Below are 24,458 nucleotides of genomic sequence, written 5' to 3' on the forward strand. Positions count from 1 at the left end.
CAGCCGTTAGTCTTCTTTGATCCTGAACACCAATAAACAAATGCCATCCATCAGTCTCCAAGAAATTCTTAGACTGAAGCCAACAAATTCCCTTTCTTTATTGAGCTGTGAAAAGTACTAAAAGTTAGAGAAAAGGCTTGTACATATGCCTTGCCTTATTCATCCATGACAGAAATAACGACCTGAATCTGTGACTTTAGCGTAACATTTACCTTCCTAGTTTTTGTTTCTACTTCACTGTACAATGGACCCCAGTACAAGCTGAACCTTTGTGATGTCAAAATCACTTGCAACATAGTTATGAATATACTTTAGAATCCGAGTACAGAAGGAGCCATTCAGCCCACTATGTGTGTGCTCACTGTTAATTTATTACCCTTCCTTAATCTGCTTCTACCACCTTCCCAAGTCTGTTCAAGTTATTCAGAAATCCTATTTTCCCTTTCTTATTAAATTAAAGATTCAAAGTACATTTATTAGCAATGCATGAAATACATAACCCTGAGAATTGTCTTCCACACAGACAGCCATGAATTAAAGAAAAAACATCAAACCTGTTTAAAGAAAATCTTCAACACCCCACCCTCGCATTAAAAAAAAACAAATTGCACAAATAGCAACAAAAGAAATGAGCAAAAAAAAATAGAACATAAAACACAAAAAGAATCCAGGCCTATTCATTTCAGCTCAGTGTTTGCTATCTGCAGGCTATCCCGATTCAAAATTCACCCAAAATAGCAACAAAAAAGAGGGATCAGAAGTCGGAAACACATCCTAACATGAATTACAGAGTCCAATCCACAAACCACATCAATCAAACCTTGCTCCAGCACTCTTCTCCAAAGATCTCAAGGAAGAGAGAGATCTTTTAAATGCATGGACCTTCCCTGGGAGGGGGGGGGGGAGGGAGAGAGAGAGAGAGAGAGGGGGAGAGAGGGGGAGAGAGGGGGAGAGAGGGGGAGAGAGGGGGAGAGAGGGGGAGAGAGGGGGAGAGAGGGGGAGAGAGGGGGAGAGAGGGGGAGAGAGGGGGAGAGGGGGGGAGAGGGGGGGAGAGGGGGGGAGAGGGGGGGAGAGGGGGGGAGAGGGGGGGAGAGGGGGGGAGAGGGGGAGAGAGGGGGAGAGAGGGGGAGAGAGGGGGAGAGAGGGGGAGAGAGGGGGAGAGAGGGGGAGAGAGGGGGAGAGAGGGGGAGAGAGGGGGAGAGAGGGGGAGAGAGGGGGAGAGAGGGGGAGAGGGAGGGAGAGGGAGAGGGAGGGAGAGGGAGGGAGAGGGAGGGAGAGGGAGGGAGAGGGAGGGAGAGGGAGGGAGAGGGAGGGAGAGGGAGGGAGAGGGAGGGAGAGGGAGGGAGAGGGAGGGAGAGGGAGGGAGAGGGAGGGAGAGGGAGGGAGAGGGAGGGAGAGGGAGGGAGAGGGAGGGAGAGGGAGGGAGAGGGAGGGAGAGGGAGGGAGAGGGAGGGAGAGGGAGGGAGAGGGAGGGAGAGGGAGAGAGAGGGAGAGAGAGGGAGAGAGAGGGAGAGAGAGGGAGAGAGAGGGAGAGAGAGGGAGAGAGAGGGAGAGAGAGGGAGAGAGAGAGAGAGAGAGAGAGAGAGAGAGAGAGAGAACACATCATATGCAAATACTTCTTCTGGTAGCAGCAAGCAAGAGGCTGGTAGATGGCTCTGAACGCCCACTTTGCCTTCTGCACTCTCCTCGATGACTTCAATCTTCCTTGGCACTTTAATTGTTGAGATTGGCAAGAAACAGAGTCAATCAGGTTTCTTGGCCTCAAGGCCACACACTTCGCTCAAAACCTCACGGAAAATCCTCAGAGACAGCAAGTCACCAGATCACTCAGTAAGCCCAAAAACACACCAACAAAATGTAAATCACAGGCTCTAAACGTAGCAGAGCCACATTTGAAAAAAAGAAGAAGATGTAAAAAGAAGTAGTTTTGTCCACCGCCTGGAGGATGCCACCATTGTTAGTGTTGTTTGCTGGTGCCACCTTCTTCCAAGTCAATAATGATCAGTAATCATTAAGCAAGTGGAGTATTTTTCTTAGTAAATAAACAATGCATTTCTGCGGCATGTTGAAACATGTTGCTTGAATATAATCCTATGAAATTGTCATGTAGATGATACATATCAAATTAATAGAATATTACCAAGATAACATTTGATGGGAAGAGCACTATTAGCAGTGTGGGAACTGGGATACAAAGTAGGCTAGAGCAAATTAAACTGTTAAAAGAATGCAGAATATCACTCATACGTTTTCAGTATACTAGAGCAATATAAGAACAGACCCACAGGGAGAGAATGTAATTCCTGCATTGAAGTTTCAGGACTCTTTTTCCACAATTATCCAACTAGATTAAAACTTGTACTTAATTGAACTATTGTACAAAAGATGCTTATCTATTAATTTAAGTTAGAAGAATCCTGCCATAAAATTAAAAATTTTGTTTGCTCATCAAATCTGCTACAGTGCATAGTTTATTTATTGCCCATTGTATCTCATACCCAAGAGCTGTTCAGAATGTACATTGTCAATAAAAATAATTTCAGTAATAGATAGCATTTCCTGTATCTATATATTTCTGAGAGAGATTGGATCATAAGTTATGTTTCTGCAGATCTTGTTTTCATATTCTTGAATTCTTAAAAAGCAAGTTCAGAATGTCTAAAGGCAGTTAAGTGAAATGCACAGAAAAAGCCTCCCAAAATAGGTTAATGCCAAAAGGAACAGAGAGGCAGCACTTTCACCTGCAGGCTGAAGATCAGTAAAACTCTTACATCGGCCTGTGTTTATACAACAGCAATCAGACACTGTGAAATTAAATAGACACATAGTCTGACTTTACCAGAAATACATTCACAGTTTTAATGAAATAATGTTTACTATAAACTTTATTTTATCTCATGGTGATTTCTCTATGTGGTCCAGGTTCTGAGCTGTTCCACCAAGCTCACTGATTTAAAACTCAGGTCATTCTAACTCAGCTGGTTAAGGTTTCCTGCTTCACCGGGGGAGCTGCTAAATTAACAGCTTGTCAACCCTTTTCTGGGCATGATGCTAACCTTAATTCTAACACTTCCCTGACTGGATATTAAGATCATAAATCTTCAGGGGCCTTCCCTGTCTACGTATTAAACCAGACTGGCACTAACAGATGCTGGATTTACATTTCAGTGAGACTGGGTTTATCTGAAGAGTAAATCTTATGCACTGCCCAAAACTGTGTCAATAATTTTTGAGAACCTTATTTCACAGTTGATAAATTAAAACTCCACTAAGGAGAATTTGCCAGCAGCTGATTTTAAGAATTAAATTCATGCAAGAATAAATCAAAGCATCATAACTTCTGTACATCTTTCCTGGTGGTAGTAGGTCAAGGAGATTGTGGGATGGATGGTTGACATCGTCAAAAATGCTTTGAGACTTTTGTCTGCAACACTCCTGGGAAATGTTACAAATAGTGGGAGGGAGACCACAACGATCCTCTCAGCAGCTTTTAATGCCCTCTGTAGGGTCTAGCAGTTTCCATACCATACGACGATGCAGCCATACAGGACACTCTTGATAGTGCTCATGTAGAAAGATGTCAGAATGGGGGTGAGGAACCTTACAAACCTCAATTTTCTCAAAAAATGTAGATGCTCTACACCTTTCTGACTAGTGAGGAGGTGCTGTGAGTCTAGGTTAGGTTGTCCATTATGCGCACATGAAGGAACTTTGTGCTCTTCACTCTCTCCACAATGTAGAGTGGTTGACCCATGCCTTCCTGATGTCCAGAATCATCTCCTTTGTCTTGTCTATGGTTGAAAATAAGGATATTGTTCGCACACCATTTGGCATACCTCCTCTTCGTAAGCCAACTCATCATTGTTGCTGATGAGACCAACCACTGCAGTATTATTAGCAAACTTAATGATGCAGTTTGAGCTGCTATTTCAGACTTTTCAGATGAGGGCAAGTGCATCGTTACCATTATGGGGTGACACAGTAAAGTAATGGCTAGCACATTGTTCTACAGCACCAGTAATCCCAGATCAGGGCTCAATTTCCAGCCAGTGCTGGTAAAGAGTTTGTCATTCTTCCCAAGACTACATGGGTTTCTCCGGGTGCTCCATTCTCCTCCCGCATTCCAAGGACATACAGATACAATCTGTGAATTTTAGGCCAGTTATGTTTGCATGGAGCCATGGCAATACCTGTGAGCCGCCTGGCACAATCCTTGCCGAACTGATTTGACGCAAGTAATGAATTTCACTGTGCTTCAACATACATATAGCTAATCTTTTTAAAATCTTTATATTACGGACAATTGTTTATTAAATTAGAGAAAATTCTTTAGCCAGATTGGTGAACTCGTGGAATTTATTATCACAGGCAGCTGTTGAGGCCAGGTGGTTGGATATACTTAAGGCACAGCTTGACAGGTTCTTGATTGGACAGGTTACAGGGAGAGGCTGGGGAGTGGGGCTGAGGATGGGAAAAAGGGTCAACCACCGCTGAATGGCACAGCAGACTCAATGGGGCAAATGACCTAATTCTTATGGTCTTAAATACAAACAATTCACTGGTTCGGTTCAGGGAAGGCAGGTTTGCCATATGAGGAGAGATTGAATGCACCAGACTCAGATAGTCTAGAGTATAGAAGAAATGAAGGGAATTTACGCAACTTTTGAAAGTTTAACAAGAAAGATGTTTCCTTTTGAGGAGTCTGGTGCCATAGTTTAATGGCACTTCAGATGCCATAAAACGTGGAAAGCGTGAGAGCTCTGAGGAGGAGGGGAATAGATTTCAGGAGGACATAGAGAAGCTGGTGAAATGTATGGAGAAGCAGCACACGGAATTGCAACAGTTGCATTTTCAAGGAACAAAGGAAACAGAGAATATAAATTTTAGGGTACAATTCTAAAATGGCTACCAGAATAGAAATAGCAACAGTATATTGCTCTATAAGGTGTTGAGATGATGGGGATAAACATCTACAGACTTCTGAAAAAGAACAGTTAAAGTTACAGGATCCTGGGCTTTATAAATAGAGGAACTATGAACAAGAGAAAGGAAGCAATCATGAACCTTCATAAAATATTGGTTCACACATACTTTTCATTTCTGGGTACCAAATCATAGAAAAGATAAAATTTAGAATGGATAAAGAAGGTATTAATCAGGAATGACAGACATTAATGGTACAGATGGATTTGAAAATTAGGAGCTTGGAACTCAGCAGACGAGAAGAAAATGTAAGAAACATTTTTTTTAAATCATGAAATGTCTAGACAGGAAATAAAGAAAAGTTAGTAGAAGAGCCAAGAAGACTTATTCAACAAAGATTCAAGAGGTGCAGGATGAATACATTTGCAGAGAGAAATGGTAGGAATGTAAATTTTTGAGTCTGCAGATGATGAGGTCCAAAATAAGTCAGAAGTCCAAAGATATGCAAAAAATACATAAATAGTAAAAGGAAAACTAAGGACTGTCCTATTAGGGGCCAAACCAGCGGATCTGTGTGTGAAATAAAAGATGTGGGTAAGAATTTTAATGAACAGTTTGAGGTCCTATCCATAAGATAAAATAGTGGATGCAGCCAGCAGCATAGACAAAGTGGAAGAGTGTGACATATTGAATGGGATAAAAAGAGTAATGGATCAAACAGTAATAAGGGTTCTAGCATCTCTGAACGTGGGTAAATCACCAGGTCCAAAAGAAATATATCCCATACTATTAAGACAGCAGAAATATAAGACACTGAGAACTATTTTCCAATCACTTGTAGGGAGGAGGAGGACTAGATGCTGCTTAAAAATTAGATGAAATGAATAATTAGAGGACTATTGAGAAATGAGGGGCATTCTATGCTTGGATATATAGGCCCACTAATGGCAAGATGACAACAAAAAAATTAAAAACTCATTGTTGAGCTCTACAGATTTGCAGGTGTTAATTTCACCCAAAGTTTGTTGATGGTTATGAGAATGAACTAGCAACAGAGGATAACTGAACCAAGTGTGAGTGTTATTTACACTTTTTTTACTCTCTGTAGCTGTAGTTTATGGAAATTGAGTTTAACTTAGCTAAATTGGCACCCTGTATTAACATCAGATGCATCAAGTCACAGTACAAGTCAAGATGACTCATACTTTAGACTCTTTTTGTATTCCTGCAAATCATGGTTTGACATTAAAAAAAAAATCAAAGTAGAACAGTGGTTAGTGCTGCTGCAACACAGCTCCAGTGGCTGGGTTTGATCCGGGCACCAAATGTCATCCGAGGAGAATTTGCCTGTTCTCAAAATGGCCACGTGAACACACCCTGGTTCTCTGATGTTCTTCCACAGAATATGCTGGATGGCAATTAGTTACTGTAATGACATGAGTACCAAAAGGGAGCTGATGGGCATGTGACAAAGAACAGAGGATTACAGTGAAATAACATGGAACTTCTCCACCGGGAATCAGCATGGATTCACTAGACCAGATGGCCTCCTTTTGTGTCGTTCTAAGTGACTGGAAATACTGTGACTTTTTTTTTGAAAATGACATTACAAAAGGACAGATGATTTTGGTCAAGTTTATTTGCATTAAGATGTCAAAATTGCTGAAAATCTTGCAGGCTGCAGACAACTGAAAAGACAAACATTTGCAGAATTGCTGCTAAAGTAATAGTTTGCCCATTGTCAGTTCCATAGTGCGGTTGTAGAAGTTTAACAGAGAGAGTTAGCATTCAGATGAAACCAGTATGGACTCCCTTTTTGTTGATTTGTGATGCATCACTGTTCAGTTTGAGTATGGTACAACGTTTAGAGAGATTATGAGATGACATTGATTGTGTGATCCAAGGAAGCTGCTCAGTGGAAGAACCGGAATTTCAGGTTGGTGTTTGATCTTGTCCAAGCAGATCAGGCCAGTGGAGGATTTGCACCATGATTCAGTGCATCTTAGAGTAAATTGGGAAACAAGCAAAATTATTAAGTATATTGGCTAAATATCTTTACAATTGTCTACTTGAAATTACATGAAACAAATTTAATTTTTGTATCTTGAATACCCAAAAAGTGGTTTGTGATGAACTTGGAAGAGCTCAAGTCATGAGAAACTAAATTCCATGAAGAAAATATTACATTACTGTTCTTGAAGAAGCAACTTGCAATCAAAGGAAAGGATTCAGAGTAAAAGGAACTACAGCAAGTGGGTGTGTTCAAGTTTTCTGACTGCTTTGCGCCAATGATCCCCACAAGCCATTAGGATCTGAAGAGATAACAAAATAACAATCACACAGACAACAAGATCTCCGTTACCCCTGATTGACAGCTTGCTTACTCAGATAGGAAGGGAACTTATCTTCACCATCTTTGACATGCCACATATTTACTAGCAGATCAAATAAGAAGTTCAAAAAAATACTCAGATGGTAAAGCAACACCATGGACTGTTCCAATACAGCAGACTTACACTTGGGATTAAAATTGAAAATGCTGGAAACAGTCAGTAGCTATGGAAAATGAAACAGAATTAATCTTTCAAGTCAAATACACTTGGTCATAACTTTATAAGTCTTTTCCTTCTTTGCCATTTCTGATGAAGGATCTTGTAACTGAAAGTTTAGTGTTGGCTCGTGTCCTAGTGGACAAGGCATCGTTCTAGTGATCTGAAGGTCACTGGTTCGAGCCTCAGCTGAGGCAATGTGTTGTGTCCTTGAGTAAGGCACTCAATAACACATTGCTCTGCGATGACACTGGTGCCAAGCTGCTTGGGTCCTAGTGCCCTTCCCTTGGACAACATCGGTGGCGTGGAGAGGGGAAGGCCTGCAGCTTGGGCAACTGCCGGTCTCCCATACATCCCTGCCCAGGCCTGCACCCTGGAAACCTTCCAAGGCACAAATCCTTGGTCTCACAAAACTAACGGATGCCTATTATTAACTGAAAGTTTAGATCCGTTTCTCTTTGCAAAGATATTGCCTCACCGGTTTAGTACTTCATCATTTTCTGTCTTTTTTTTTCCAGATTTTCAGTACTTAGATTTTTTTTCAATTTCCTTTGGGAATAATATTAGTTATGCTGGATATTGCCAGTTATTTTCATGAAGATAATGAATAGCTTGATCCTAGATCTGTTAAATCTTATTGGTTACCTGGGCAACATCATAATACTTGAAAAAAAACATAAACTCAAGAAGAATCTAGAAGTTGGGCTTATATATAGGAGTATGGTTTAGGGAAGAAAATTATGCCTTTTCTTCCACATTATAAAAGGGCAATGTGATATCTTCCTTATGTCAATAAATGGAATTGAAGCATTTTCCCAGACTATATGTACCTCTGACTAAACTACCTCTTAAGTACTGTATCCAGTTTTGGACAGCCTTCCAAATCCTTTATCACAGAGGGCAGTAAATGTACAATCAATATTAATGTGATATTTACTCATAATTGAGGAAAAACTTAAAATGAATGGTTAGCACCACAATGTCATGCAGATGTTTATCATGTGAAAACAGGTATTTCTAATAACAACTTAAAACACACTTATTTCTTCCCCTTTTCCACTTCTGATACACGATAAAACTTAAATATTAGCATCATTTCCCTTTCCAAATGGATTGCCTGGCCTGTGAGATATTACAGCCTTTTCTGTTTTTATTTTAAGTGGCATTTGTGCTCCAAACACAGAACCGTTTTCTTCCGATCAAAACTTTGATATATCTATTGCTTCTTTTGTATCCAAAATGGAGTGAGTCTCAGCTTTTTAAACATTTCTGGATTTTGTTATCTTTCTCAGGAAGATTCAACCAAATAGTTTGTGAAAGCTTGCTGAACTAGTGTTCAGACATCGGTGATTAATGGACAATGACAGTAAATAAAATTGAACCAAAAATGATTACAATATATAGTGTAGTACAAATATGATAACATCTAAAATTACATGAACAATCTTTAACAACATCTGTTCTGGCCCCAAATCTGATGTTAAATCTGTCTGCAAAGCTTTTATTCTTTCATGAAATGTTACCATGCTTTCCTGGTCCTAAGAGACTTTATTTTGCTGAAATGAAAAATTCAAATTGTGTTGCATACCACTAAAAGTCCTGAGAAGTGAGCAGAACAGCAAATCCCAACAATGACTATGACTCAACAAGATTTGCTATGGCAGCCTGCTCCTCAGAGCCTTGATTCTAGTTAATAGGTTAAGCATTACTGTATACTCACTGGGGAAAAGGCTCTAAAGGAGTATGTATTGGAGGATTAGAGCTCTTAATGCTGTGGCAATATTTCTAATACTCTACTGCCTGGAAGTACAGCTTTCCCAATTCAAACACAGGAATGAATTAGGTTATTCCTACATTAGATAACTCAAAGATTATGTGGGAGCTGTGGATATTAGCAAACTACCAACTGTCCATTAGTTAATATGTCAATTCCTATAAAATCAGAAGGAGAGAGACATTCAACATGGAAACGGGGCCTATAGTGTCCATTTCAATTATTGAGTGCCCATCTATAGGAGATACTTGTACAGTTAGCATCTTAGGCATTTCCTGGACCTAACAAAGTGGCCACAGAAAGCATGTTCATGGACCTCTGCTGCTGTAGCCCATCCATTTCAAAATTCAAAGTGTTGCACGTTCAGAGGTGTTCTTGCCTTCCTGTCAGATTGAACCAGTCTGGCCATTCTCCTCTGACCTCCCTCGTTAACAAGGCATTTTTGGCCACAGAACTACCGCTCACTGGATTATTTTTGTTTGTTTCTTGTACCATTCTCTGTAAACTCTAGAGACGGTTTTGTATGGAAATCCCCAGAGAACAGCAGTTTCTGAGTTATTCAAATCACTCTATCTACCACAAACAATCATTCCACTGTCAAAGTCACTTAGATCACATTTCTTTCCAATTCTGATGTTTTGCTGAACAGCAACTGAACCTCGTGACCACACTGGCATGCTTTTGTGCAATGTGTTGCTGCCACAAGGTTGTCTGACTCATTTATTTATTTACTTATGGTGCCAAATGGGCCCTTCCAGCCTTTCAAGCCATGCTGCCCAGCAACCCCCGATTTAGCCCTAGCCCAATCACAGGACAATTTACAACGACCAATAACCTACCAACCAGTATGTCTTTGGACTGTGGAAGGAAATTGGAGCACCTGGAGGAAACCCACTTGGTCACAAAGAGAAAATACTAGCTCCTTACAGTCAGTGGCGGGAGATGAACCCAGCTTGCTGGTATCTAAAGTATTTTACTAACTGCTGTAACTAAATTAGATGTCTGATTGGTCTTAAATAAGTTACTCTTTGCTAGATAGATGAATTAGTTCAGAGAACATGGAGTCTGGGCATCGGTGGGGGGGGGGGTGATAATCATACTATTCTAATGATCATCAACCCCCTGACTAAATGCTCTGTGAACTTCTTCATCTATTCTTAATAAAAAGCATTCTGAGTGAAGGATAACTACTCAAATTGGAAGAAGTTGGTCAGCGTTGTTCAGTAAGTACTGTCACCATCATTATTTAACTTTTGTATTTAACAATTTACATTTAGAAGTTGAACCTACTATATCTAAATTTGCAAATAATACAACATTTGGATACATGTGCAAGTAGTTAATATTGAAAACGAGTGTAACAATGTACACAAAGATGTTAATCAGCTTGGAGAAAGGGCAAAAAGTCAGCAAATGATATTCAGTACAGACTAATGCAGAAGGAATATGACTGATAACTTGTACCTGAAAGGTTCAAGTCTAGAATAAGTAGAGGAACAAAAGGATCCCCGAGTAAAATCTAACCAATTTTAAATGATTGGTGTAAACAAAATAACTAAGGAATCAGGAAACAGATTTATTGCTAGAGCACTACAATCCAATGCAGATTGGATTATGCCAGTCTCATTTCAAGCTTGTCTAGATGACATTTCAGAGTACAGTGTATGGCTTTGTTCAGTATGTTATAAAAAGGTACAGACTGGAGAGAGGGTAGGGATGAACTACAGGAAATGTGGCCATCAGGGATGCACATGAACACTTTGAACTTTTTGTATCTCAAGGACAGAAGCCAAAATGGTAACCAGACAGAATGAGTATAAAATGTTTGGATAGGATGGATCATGAATATTTCCCCTTATAAAGGAGAGTATACCAAGAGGCATTCAATACAACAGAATCACAAACTATTCCAATGGAGATTTCAATAAAGACAATGTTATCAAATGAAGGGCAAAAATGAAGAACACACGACTACAGGAAGTTGTTTAAGTGGGTAAACTAAATGCATTTAATAGGATAATTGGCAATCATAAAGGGAAAAGGTTAAAGAAGGTCACTTTGGCACCTTTAGATAAGGAAAAGGAGAAGGTAAGAGGGATTTTAAACACTAGAATGGACAGATTGGGCCAAACAGCCTACTTTCTTGCCAAAGTGTCCTCTGAATTCAGCACATTCCAATCTCAAGGTTCAAATCACCTAGAACAAAGACAACAGGAGCATTAGAATCTGCCAGCAGCAGGTCTCATTCCTTTTCTACCCTGATCTGGAACTACACTACTGCTCTCCTTTGATGGATTCTGCTGCTCTACTTGCTGAAGATCAAGGAATTCAATTTCCAGCTTAGCACACACAACTCTCCAGTATAGAAGTTGTGTCCATCTCCATCTCAAACACCCTGCAATATGTGGCAACTAACTTCTCACAAACTGAAAACATCCAGTGCTGTAGCTATGACTATGGAAGCTCAGGGGGGAGTCTGGTGCCGAGCAAGTTCACATTGTTACTAGATAGCAGCAATCAAGGTGCCAGGACCTCTTCAAATCTGCCTTTCAATAGATTACAAGGCACCATCCAAAGGAACACCAGTAGTTCCAAGGAACACTAATCTTTCTCCAGATGACAATACTTGAGCCAGACAGCTTAAGTGTACTGTTGTTTGTTTTGAGATGGGGCCATCTAAGCCTAGCTTTCTATGGATAGAGTTACTTGCAGTCATCCTCCTTGTCCGTCTGCAATCTTATAATTCAAACAATTATGCAGAAAATACAAAAAAAAACAAGCTTTTCACATATGCCAGCTAAAAAAGATGATGTCAGACTGACTTATCTGGAACAGCCAACAATCAGGGAACCAATGACAAACAAAGAGCAGAAATTTTTAACAAAATGCACTGTGAAAATATGATATTATTTCACAAGATCATACTTGCTGATTTAGCTATCTTTGCCTATAACCACATCTGATGGTCTTGGCTGCCAGCACTCCAAAATATATCTGAGCTAATTTCAGGTTATTCTTAGTAACAGAACAAAAATAAAACAAGACAGAACTTCTATTTGCTGTCCGCAGACAATCCTTGCTGGCCAGAAACTGTCACTTTGGCCAACAATTGAACCAAATAAATCAGAATCAGACTCGGGTTTATTGCTGGTTTCAATGTTCAACACACCCATAAGAAGAATAAACTTCTTCACCAGCATTACAGACCAAGTGCCAAAGTCTAGGTGCTCATTGCCAGTAGTACAATGTAAAAGCAGCAAATACTACATACCTCGGAAGACTTAATCTGTCACATTTTCAGAACAGATTGTGCTCTAAACACCTCTCTATTCAGTTTATTCATGATGCTTTCATTGCCAAGTTTAATTATGAATTGATTACAAGATATATCTGCTCCAGAATAACGGCTTTTTGCTTTAGCAGCTATAGTTCTCAAACAATTTATACGGTTACCTTTTCACTGATGTTTTCAAATATATATAGTCAATTGTCTTTCTACATAAAATGAATGTTCTCAGCTGGATTTTCAGTTCCAATTAGCAGCAGTGACATAGTAATAATATACCTACCATCATTCTGTGCAATTGAGCTACAGCCTTCATACTGACCTAGAGTGTTCTGATCAATTACTCACAGGGTTCCATCAGACAATATGGTGATGGATTAATATTTTGATCCCTGTGAGTACACCATTAGTACTAAGGCCATTTATTAATTAGGCAAGAAAGGAGTATTTTGAATAATTAATGATATTTACATTTTTACTCAATTAGAAATGCTAAAAGCCTAATTTAAACTTTAATCTGAGATGTTTTGGTTCATTAGGCAGATCGAGGTCACTTGGCAATTTCATAGTAAATCCCTCTTTCAAAAAGCAAATGTTTCTATTTTTTTGTTTTGTCCTTGAGATTATGCCATGATGTGGCAGTGACTGGAGCAAGGCTCAGGAGGGCCACCAGAGAGTTGGCTGAAGAGGCAGAAAATGTTGCTTTTGGCTATGGCTGAGGAGAAAGGACAGAAATTGGGGGCCGACTAACCCCACTGGGAGCTACAGGGGGGTGGCAGGGAGACGTCACTGCCACTGCACTGCCACCAGGAGATGTATCAGAGCTAAGGGAGCAAAGCATCAGTGAGCAGTGGTTGCCATCTGATGACCATTCAGCTGACCTACGACAACTATCAGAGGTTCGACAGGCAGGAAACAAAATCTTCCTGTAAATCTCACTGGAAAATACAGACAAATCCACAATTTCTATACATATCTAGTTACTCTCAATAGATCTTCTTCCTGATCCATGTCAGTTATTACGTCAGCACCTAATCACTGGTCCAATTGTTAAACCAGGTCCAATCACAAATGTCCAGTTTTGTGTTTTTTTTTATTTATTTACCACTACTAAAGCTTAAACAGACTTTGATTCAAAAACATGACATTTTACAATAAACCCTAAGGATTATTGCAGGATTCTGGTGAATCTCATTTCTACCTTCTCCTTACATTTCAAACTTTTCTCATTCAACTATTTTCCAATTCCCTTTTCAAATATGTGGTAATCAGCGTTACAACATCTACATTTAACAAAATCTACTAAACTCCTCCTTTTGTTCATTTCATAAGAGTCTGAGTCTTACACTTTACCTATTGTACTCCAGAAATATATTTCACTATACGTTTCATAATCTAAACACCTCAGAATTTCTCTCAACTTAATTTCTATAATGAACACAAGAAACATGTTTTAGATTATGCTCTTTAAAGCTGTTACCCTACTACCAAACTATTTAGTTTTTACAATGGCACCAGGCTGATTGATGACCTCAATCTATTTCTTCTATCAATGTCCCATTATGATCTTGTACTTTTGAAACTCCTCTATAGAACTAACAGTACTTTACAGTGTTTCCCGAAAGCCTTTAGTTTTATTTCCATCTCACAGCCTACTCTTTACCAATTTTCTCCTGTAATCAGTGTCCATCACTGTATAGAATGCTCTAAGAATATCCTGTGCTTGTGAAGCACTCTAGGAATGTGACTGAATGTCATAACAATTAAAATTCTTAAACAGATCACAGAAGTTCTCTGAAATGCATTCTGTCTTCTCTATTAGCCAACAGGCAATTGAAAACAGAGAACCAAACTGTGAAAACAGCACACGGCCACAACTGCACCGAAAATTTAACATGATTAACAATTTCCACCCATCCATTTTAAAAACAACCTAATCAATGATGTGTAGAAGGAATAAAGCATCAAGGAAAATTGAGACGTTGAGATGAATACGGAAGGCAAGTGAGATTTCAGCACCACTGCCTTCCTTTCGATCACTGTTGAAGTGTCTGTGAACAGCCCATCACTGTGTGGCTCGCTGTGGCAGGGGAGTAGACCAGAGTGCTCGTGTGGTGTCTCTCTTTCATGGATGAAGGAAGACGTTACCAGGATTCTGTGTTATGGATTGGCTTATTGCTTTTGTGGACTAGACTTTTTCAGCCTTATGTTTCTTTGATTTTTCTGTGTCTTTTGCCCATTCCAGTCTGTTTTGCTGTGTGAGGGAGGGGTATGGGGGTGGATGTTCTTGTTCCACTTTGTGTGGTGGGGGGGATGGTTGAGGGTTTGATAATCAGGATGCCATTCATTTTGTGCAGGAGATGGCTTTGATGTTTTTCTCTTAATGATTTTCATTTTTTTGTTTGCTGCACGGCTACTTAGAGAAGACTGATCTCAGTGTTGTATATAGATACATAATTTGATAATAAGTGAACCTTTGAACATAGTGCATGTCCCCATGTATTGGAACGGCATCTCCCAATATGCTTCTTGCCATTTCTTAAAGCCTTCAAAATGGTGATTTATTTGTTTGAAACATTGGAACATATAAAACAATTTCTCTCCAGATTAATTTCACCCTGTCCATTGAAAATGTAAATATGCATAATATTGTATCTACTAAATTCATTATATTCAATCCAGACCATAACTTATTCTGCAAAGACTCTTTAGTCCATATCTGTTTGGAGATTATTCTCTTTGCCAAAGATATCTGTACACAAGTAAACTGCTTCTCTAAAACCTGCATGTTTCTATTCAGTTTCTTTGTATCTACTGTGAATGCCCACAAGAAAATGAATCTCAGGACAGTTAATGCTGAATTATATATGTATGATGATAATACATTACTTTGAACTAAGTAGGCTATTAATAAAAATAGAACAAATTAGTGGCTGTAAGAGACAGTGGAGAACTACCCTCAAGAGCAAACTACCACTTGGAGATTCTATCAACACTTAATCTGGTGCAGAAAATGCCCATCAATTCCACAAATGCTTGTTCTAAGCTTGATCTACTTCAAAAATGCAATTCGTCAATCGGTCTAGTGTTACATACCTGTGGGTATCTTGTGACTGTCATATGGCCATGATGTAATTGACGCTCTGCTGGGCTTGATGTAATGATCTTGTGATGGTGGAGTGATGTAATTTTCCTGACAGTGCGAGGTCATGGGATGGCCTGTTTCAACAAGGTATAAAAAGGCGAACTCCTACCTGTGACGCAGGTCAGTTCGTGGTTTAATTTGTCAGTGACTCCTTTCTGCTGCGTATTTGATTTTATGATGCAGTTTCGTTTAAAATTTTTTAATTTCTGCTGTAAAAATTGTTGTGCCGGCAGTTCTGAAAATCACTGCTAGTTAAAGTCCAGTCGGAGAGTGAAGAATTACCAAAGTTCAGAAAACCTGAAAGATCGAGAAAAGTTGGTGGTGTCAGCAGTGAAAAAAGTTCGACCTTAATCAATCTTCATTCGGAAGGAATTAGTAACCTGCAATCCAAGATGGCTCCTGCATTGCTAAAAGAGCAGAAAGAGCTGGATGCAGGGTTTCACCAAGGGAAGTTCTGTGCCTTTAAGTAGTTTTATTTCCCTCATCGTAAATCTTTCAGGCAAGGCATACTTCGGCTAGGATCAGCAGTAACGTCACAAAAGAGAATTTATTACTTCAAGGAAAGTCTCTGCTAACTGACTAAATTATTTTGGACTTCTGCAATACTACTTTTAAAGAACTGTTCGCATTTCTCGTTTTAAGAACTGTTCGAGCTGCCGTATAGCAGCCGACTTCTGGTTAAGTTAGTCGTTTGTTTACTTTTGGGGTTTTTTTTAAAGCAGTGTTTAATAAGTGTTCTATTTGTTTAAAAAACCTGTCTCAATTCTATATTCATTGTTGCCATATCGTAACACTAGTAATCAAGTAACTGCTTTGAAGTGGATTAACAAGTACTGCTCTTCGTTATGAGCAGTAGGAGATTCATTGAGCAAACTCGTTTCCTCATACACAGCTCCGATAGCTTTAATATAGCTAACTGTGTCATAGCGAGCACAATCAGTGGCTGAAGTCAGCACAAGGTTTAATACTGCTGGCACAAGATGAATTTCAGTCTCAGCATTTTTCCCTATATTTTTATGTTCAACACAATGAACACCATCCCCTGAGTTATGGTCAATTGACCTTGTACAGCTGGTACTTAAGTTTTTCCTCTTCAATGAAAGCAGATGTGGATTCTTCAGGATTTGAGTTAAGTCTAATATTCAGTGGTCTCACTTCTCAGTAGCTCCCATGTCTCATTTTTAGTATGCCCTCACTAAATATCTCAATTTTTTTTGAGAGGAATGCGAACAAAGCCGTCTTAAAAATTAATAAATCTCAATTTGCACCTTAATATTCAACCCCACCAATTTTCACAAATATCCACAATGCAATTATTCTTTGATAAAGAAAGGGATTTCTCCTCCCTGCTTCATTTATTACTGTATCTATTAGCAATATTACGCTGACTCCACAATCTAAAGAAAGTTAAATGCAAAAAGGGAATAATAGTTGATCCCAAAAAAAATCTATATTTCAAAATTTCATCACAATAGCTACTTAGCAATATTCTTTCATAGTTAAAATTAAATTTGCTTTCAAATTATGTAATGTAAATAGATTACTTTGTTGTTTATTTTCTTGCAGGCTTTCCCAGCAAAACAAAGAAAAAGAATAGATTAACTGATTAATTACACACAAAGATTCAAAAGTTAATTTTAATATCAGAGAATTTTACATAGTGTAAAACCTGAAATTCTTACTCTTCACAGACATCTATAGAATGAATGACAGAAAGATGGGTTTCCCCCAAAGACTCCCTCTCTTTGCACAAGCAGGAAGAGAGTGTCCATGTGGCCATTCCCCTCAGTAACAAGTATACTGCTTTTGGATACTGTTGGGGAGATGACCCATCAGGGAGAAGTTGAAGTCACAGGGTCTCTGCCACTAGGGTTGGGTCTATGGCTCAGAAGTAAAGGTGGTGGGGGGGGGGGGGGAATAGAAGAGTGCAGTAGTTATAGGAGATTCCATAATTAGTGGAGCAGATAATAGATTCTGTGGATGTGAAGAAGATACACAGATGGTATGCCTGGATTGGGGATGTTTTGGACTGGGTTTACAGTACTCCAAAGGGATAAAGGGATAAACAGCTGGAAGACATGGTACATAATGATAGAAAGAGCAATCCGGTCCTGAAGGGAGAATTTAGAAAGTGAGGTAGAAAGCCAAAAAGCAGGATTAAAGGACTGCATTGCTGCCTTTGTCATGTGCCAGTGAGGAGAAGAATAGCAAACACGAGGAAATCTGCAGATGCTGGAAATTCAAGCAACACACACAAAATGCTGGTAGAACACAGCAGGCCAGGCAGCGTCTACAGGGAGAAGCACTGTCAGGATGAAGGGTCTCGGCCCGAAATGTCGACAGTGCTTCTTCCTATAGATGCTGCCTGGCGTGTTGCATTCCACCAGCATTTTGTGTGTGCTGCAGGAGAAGAATAGAATGATTTGACAGATGAATGTGTGACAGACAAATTGGTGCAAGGGGAGGGGTTTCAGTTTTCTGTATCATTCAAATCTCTCCTGGGGATGGTATGGCTGGAGTCAAAGAGTGGGAATAAAGGGTTTTTTTCTGCTTGCTGCCAGTGAGTAGTGGTGTTCCGTAAGGAACTGTGTGGATTTCTTTTTTTCACATTATATGTTAATGATTTGGATGACAGAACTGATGGTCTAGTGACCATGTTTGCAGACAATACAAAGATAACAGAGGGGCAGGTTGTGTTGAGGAAGCAGTGAGTCTGCTTAAAGCTTGATTAGGAGAATGGACAAAGAGTGGCTAATGGAATTATAGTGCACAAAAGTGTATGGTTATGCATTTTGGAAGAAGGAATAAGTGCAAAGACTATTTTCTAAACAGGCAGAAAATTTAGAAATCGGGTGCAAAAGGAATTGGGTGTCTTCAAGGTTGTTTTACAAGTTGAATCTTTGGTAAGGAAGGGAAATGCAACATTTGCATTCATTTCAAGAGGATTAGAATATAAAAGTGAGGATATAGTGCTGAGACATTGGTGAGACTGCAGTTGGAGCACTGCGATCACTTTTGGGCCCCTCATCCCAGAAAGGATGTATTGACATTGGATATAGTCCACAGGATACTTACAAGAATGACCATGGGAATGAAAGTCTTAATGATGAGGAGTGCTTAATGGCTCTGCAGCTGTACTTGATAAATGAGGGGGAACTCATTGAAAACTATTGAAAATTGAAAGGCAAACAGAGAGTAGATGCACAGAGAATGTTTACTATGGTGGGCAAGTCTAGTACCACAGAGCACAGATTCTGAGTACAGGAATATTCTTTCAGATCAGAAATGAAAGGGATGTCTTTAGCCAGAGGGCAATGAATCTGAAATTTGTTGCCACAAATGGCTGTGGAGGCCAAATCATTGGGTATATTTAAAGCAGATGTTGAAATGTTCTGAATTAGTAAGGGCATCAAAGGATACAGGGAGAAGTTTGCTAAGCACACAGAATCAGAATTAATATCACTGGCGTATCTCATGAAATGTTTTGTGGAAACAGAACATTACAATACACAATGATTAAAAAACTATTGGTGCCAAAAGAAAGGAGAAAACATTTTGGAAGGTAGTGTTCATTGAACATTCAGAAATCTCTTGGCTAAGGGGAAGAAGCTGTTCCTGAACTGCTTGAGTATTTGTCTTCAAGCTCCTGTACCTCCTCCATGATGGCAGCAATAAGAGGGTAATGGGTGATGGGGGCCCTAAATGATGGATACCAGCTCTTTGAGGCAATACTTTTTGAATATGCCTTCGATACTGGGTAGGCTATCCCATTATGGAGTTGGCTGAGCTTACAACTTTCTGCTGCTTTTTCTGATCCTTTGCAGTGGCCTCTCCATAACTGAAGGTAATACAACTAGTTAGAATGCTCTCCACCGTTGAAATTTGCGAGTGCACCTTTAAAATGCTGAATGTGGAGTTCTTCAATCACTCAGTTTTATTTGTGGTAAAAATCTTGAATCAAGAAGTAAGAGCACTGATTGTTAAGTTACAAATACAAGGAGACAAAATATTTTATTAATTCACGTGCATGAAACCAGTTGAACATTAACAAAACCCTCAAATACAAACAGAGGACTGTAGTTTAATTCTTTGACAAACAAAAGATTTATGATGTATTTGTACACTGAAACTAATTAAATGGTTGCCTCCCAGAGAATATTACTGGTTGTGTACCTGGGGATAGCACATCTACACATTTCTCAAAAATCAATATAGATACCCCTGACAAACAAACTGTAACACTTTTACATTTGCATAAGATTATTGCCAAAATGTCTTTTCATGGGTAGAATGGCTGGACATAGCTGCCAAAAATACATACTCATAACTTTCACTTGCAGGCTGGTAAAGGCACGAAGGCATAGGAGGAAAGATTTAAAAGCATGACATACAGTGCATTTAGTTCCAGGAGCCCATAGCAAAGATAAATTATGAATTTTTAGCACTAAGATCACAAAATGTTTTCACCCAAAATGACAATCGCCTGATAAGTTCTTATGTTACTTAAAGTTGCTTTCAATTATAGGTTTGAATCAAATTTTTTTTAAAATTGTCTTTTTTTTCCCTGTTTGACAAAATCTTACTGGTTCTTATTAGATCTTGGTTTAAAAAGCTGGTTTTCAATAGAATTAAATGATATTAGACAAATTCTTCTAAATTGTACAACTTTAGTAGAAACTACTATGTATTTATTTAAATAAAAACTATTTAATTTGAGTAAATTCACTCTGGTTAATTAGAATTTTATTTTTCTAATAATCAACAGTTTGTACTAAGGAAGAATCAGCATTCAAGCCATCATCCCAAGTTAAAGACCAGGTTAATTGCTTGGCTGCTGTGGAGAATACTAAAACATGACCTAGAATGAGGACTAATGCTTACAGCAATGGTTACAGTAATAATTAGTGCCATTGTCAGTATGTGAGCAGTTACAAAGAGGAGTACTGTGCTCCGATGTGCTCATTATGACCATTATACCAAAAAGCTGAAACTAACATGGTGAAAGGTTAAGAAGCTCAGTGTGTCAAGTGACCTGAGTTAAGAGAAAATATTACAGACCTTGAACTTTTTTTGCACAGAATGGAATCACTTGAAAAGGGACAATCTTTACTGTACTCAGTTGGTGTGAACAGACTAGGTGTGCAATTAGAAAACAGCATCAATTGAATGAGCATTAATCAGGATGCCGAGACCTCAAAAGAATCTCTATAATTGTAATTGGTTAGAACTTGAGTAGAGAACATTTACGCAGATCAACGTATAGTGGAAAGGAGCAAAGTAATGGAGGCTATCTTTACTGGAGAGCTTGTGAAAGGAGGAACACTGGTACCAAGTGCTCAGAAAGCACTTACATAATTATGGCTTTCCAACTACAAAATCCTGCATGCACATCAACCTCATCAGTGATACATCAAAAACCCCATTCCTTCTTCAAGCTGCTCTTAACCATCTAATCTTCTGCCCATCATTTCTCTACAACCTCCTTCCAATCCTTCCTTGATTATCCTACTTCAGGAAAACAACTGAAGACATTAGAATTACATAAATGATGCAGAAAGTAATTCGGAGTAATATATCATTTTAAATTGTAAGAATAAGCTGAGAGTTTCAAACCAAAATGAGGTATTATTCAGATTGAAAACCATTTCAAATAGAATATTTTTGGAGAAGTAGAAATCCTAATGGGTTCATGGTGTATTTTTTATCATTGGTCATCTCGTGGTTCAGGAATCATCTCAGTGCATGCTCATGTGAATTTTGTACAATAGAGGTTTCCTATAAAGAGGGGTAGGAAGCAATAAATCTAATTGTGAAAATAGGAAGTTCCACTGACTGATGTATCATTGTAATGATTGGTATTTGCATCTCACATCAACAAGGTCATTTGACATTTCTCTGGAGCACTTAATTATTATTTTGGCCATCACTTCACTTGATGTGAGCTTGTAGTGGATGCAACAGCATGAACAGCATGACCCTGTCCTGCGTAATACATTTCAGCATTTTTTTTTAAAAGATGGTGGCAATTATCATCTTGGCTAAACATGGTGAATGACAAACATTTATAAAATTATTTTAAAACTCAATTGCTGGTCATTCTTAATTATTGCCAAATTCACATATAATTTTATATGACCCTCTTTTCCATATAACATATAACAATATAACAATCACAGCACAGAAACAGGCCATCTCGGCCCTCCTAGTCCGTGCCGAACTCTTAATCTCACCTAGTCCCACCTACCCGCACTCAGCCCATAGCCCTCCACTCCTTTCTTGTCCATATACCTATCCAATTTTACCTTAAATGGCACAACTGAACTGGCCTCTACTACTTCTACAGGAAGCTCATTCCACACAGCTATCACTCTCTGAGTAAAGAAATACCCCCTCGTGTTTCCCTTAAACTTCTGCCCCCTAACTCTCAAATCATGTCCTTTCATTTGAATCTCCCCTACTCTCAATGGAAACAGCCTATTCACGTCAACTCTATCTATCCCTCTCAAAATTTTAAATACCTCGATCAAATCCCCCCTCAACCTTCTACACTCCAATGAATAGAGACTGAACTTGTTCAACCTTTCTCTGTAACTTAAGTGCTGAAACCCAGGTAACATCCTAGTAAATTGTCTCTGCACTCTCTCTAATTTATTGATATCTTTCCTATAATTCGGTGACCAGAACTGTACACAATATTCCAAATTTGGCCTTACCAATGCCTTGTACAATTTTAACATTACATCCCAACTTCTGTTCTCAATGCTTTGATTTATAAAGGCCAGCGTTCCAAAAGCCTTCTTCACCACCCTATCTACATGAGACTCCACCTTCAGGGAACTATGCACTGTTATTCCTAGATCTCTCTGTTCCTCTGCATTCCTCAATGCCCTACCATTTACCCTGTATATTCTATTTGGATTATTCCTGCCAAAATGTAGAACCTCACACTTCTCAGCATTAAACTCCATCTGCCAATGTTCAGCTTCTTCTAACCGGCATAAATCTCCCTGCAAGCTTTGAAAACCCACCTCATTATCCACAACACCTCCTACCTTAGTATCATCGGCATACTTGCTAATCCAATTTACCACCCCATCATCCAGATCATTTATGTATATTACAAACAACATTGGGCCCAAAACAGATCCCTGAGGCACCCTGCTAGTCACCGGCCTCCATCCCGATAAACAATTATCCACCACTACTCTCTGGCATCTCCCATCTAGCCACTGTTGAATCCATTTTATTACTCCAGCATTAATACCTAACGACTGAACCTTCTTAACTAACCTTCCATGTGGAATTTTGTCAAAGGCTTTGCTGAAGTCCATATGGACTACATCCACTGCCTTACCCTCGTCAACATTCCTCGTAACTTCTTCAAAAAATTCAATAAGGTTTGTCAAACATGACCTTCCACGCACAAATCCATGCTGGCTACTCCTAATCAGATCCTGTCTATCCAGATTATTATTAATACTATCTCTAAGAATACTTTCCATTAATTGACCCACCACTGATGTCAAACTGACAGGTCTATAATTGTTAGGCTTACTTCTAGAACCCTTTTTAAACAATGGAACCACATGAGCAATACACTAATCCTCCGGCACAATCCCCGTTTCTAATGACATCTTAAAGATCTCCGTCAGAGCTCCTGCTATTTCTACACAAACTTCCCTCAAGGTCCTGGGGAATATCCTGTCAGTACCTGGAGATTTATCCACTTTTAAATTTCTTAAAAGCACCAGTACTTCCACCTCTTTAATTGTCATAGGTTCCATAACTTCCTTACTTGTTTCCCACACCTTACATAATTCAATATCCTTCTCCTTACCGAATACCGAAGAGAAGAAATTGTTCAAAATCTCACCCACCTCCCTCGGCTCCACACATAGCTGACCACTCTGATTCTCTAAGGGGCCAATTTTATCCCCAAAGGATTCCAAATGCCAACCTCTAAATAGTGAATCTATTCCAAAAATATGCCATACGTTTATTTTCCTATTATAGGATGCTGATTTTCAAATAAAAGAAAGACTCTGATATCTCAGAAATTAAAAATAGTAGGTTTTCTCAAGTCACACCCAAACATAATCCTTCTTAATAACTATTTGTTTCAGGTAAAAACTGACAGAACAATACAATTTTTAAAACTGTACAAGTATTCCCTGGAAAACTGCGTTTTCTGCCATATAAAATGATGATTTGAATCTTCTCCAATATCACGTGTAGAAAATAATATGCAAGTATGAATTATTTTTATGAGTTCTAGTAAACTTTACCATGAAGGCAGAAAATAAGTTTGCTATGCATGCAATAAAATGTTTCTGGAGCAATGTGTTAATATTCTTTAAGCCTTATCCAGATTAACAGATTATGCCTGTTGAATGCAGAGCAGTGGTTTAGGAGGACACCGTCCACAGTTACCCAAAAATAATCTAATATATAGCAAGTGGCCTGTGCAATAAAAAATGGGCAAGAGATCTATTCCAATTTTGGAATTTGATCTACAAGTTGAGACACAAATGGTGCAGCTTCCCTCACCTTGTGTGTATTGGGTAGTGTGTTAACAGTACCCATTTAAACATTAACTTACTGTATGCATGTATTTTGAAGTCAGCATAAAGCACCACATGAGCAGGGTGTGTAACTGTCAGACTTTTGCAGAAGGCTAGAATGTCAGAAAACACTCACGCTTCTTCTGAGAAAGTGGAGGATGTCCGTTCCACTTCAAAGCAAATGTTGGTGACCGCCTTTATTCCGTTTTGAGTTCTAAAC

General features: G+C 39.0%; 1 protein-coding gene across 2 annotated transcripts in view; it reads right to left on the reverse strand.

Moving 5' to 3' along the window:
- The window catches only part of lrrc4ca (leucine rich repeat containing 4C, genome duplicate a), a 1,033,148-nt gene that overhangs the window by 929,667 nt on the left and 79,023 nt on the right, over positions 1 to 24,458 (reverse strand). For both annotated transcript variants that reach the window (XR_009513335.1, XM_059975961.1), the window contains exon 2: positions 15,629 to 15,974. The gene's annotated coding sequence lies outside the window, so the exon portion shown is untranslated. The remainder of the gene's footprint in view (positions 1 to 15,628; positions 15,975 to 24,458) is intronic.

Source organism: Hypanus sabinus, chromosome 7, assembly GCF_030144855.1.
Source record: "Hypanus sabinus isolate sHypSab1 chromosome 7, sHypSab1.hap1, whole genome shotgun sequence".
Taxonomy (NCBI): Eukaryota; Metazoa; Chordata; class Chondrichthyes; order Myliobatiformes; family Dasyatidae; genus Hypanus; species Hypanus sabinus.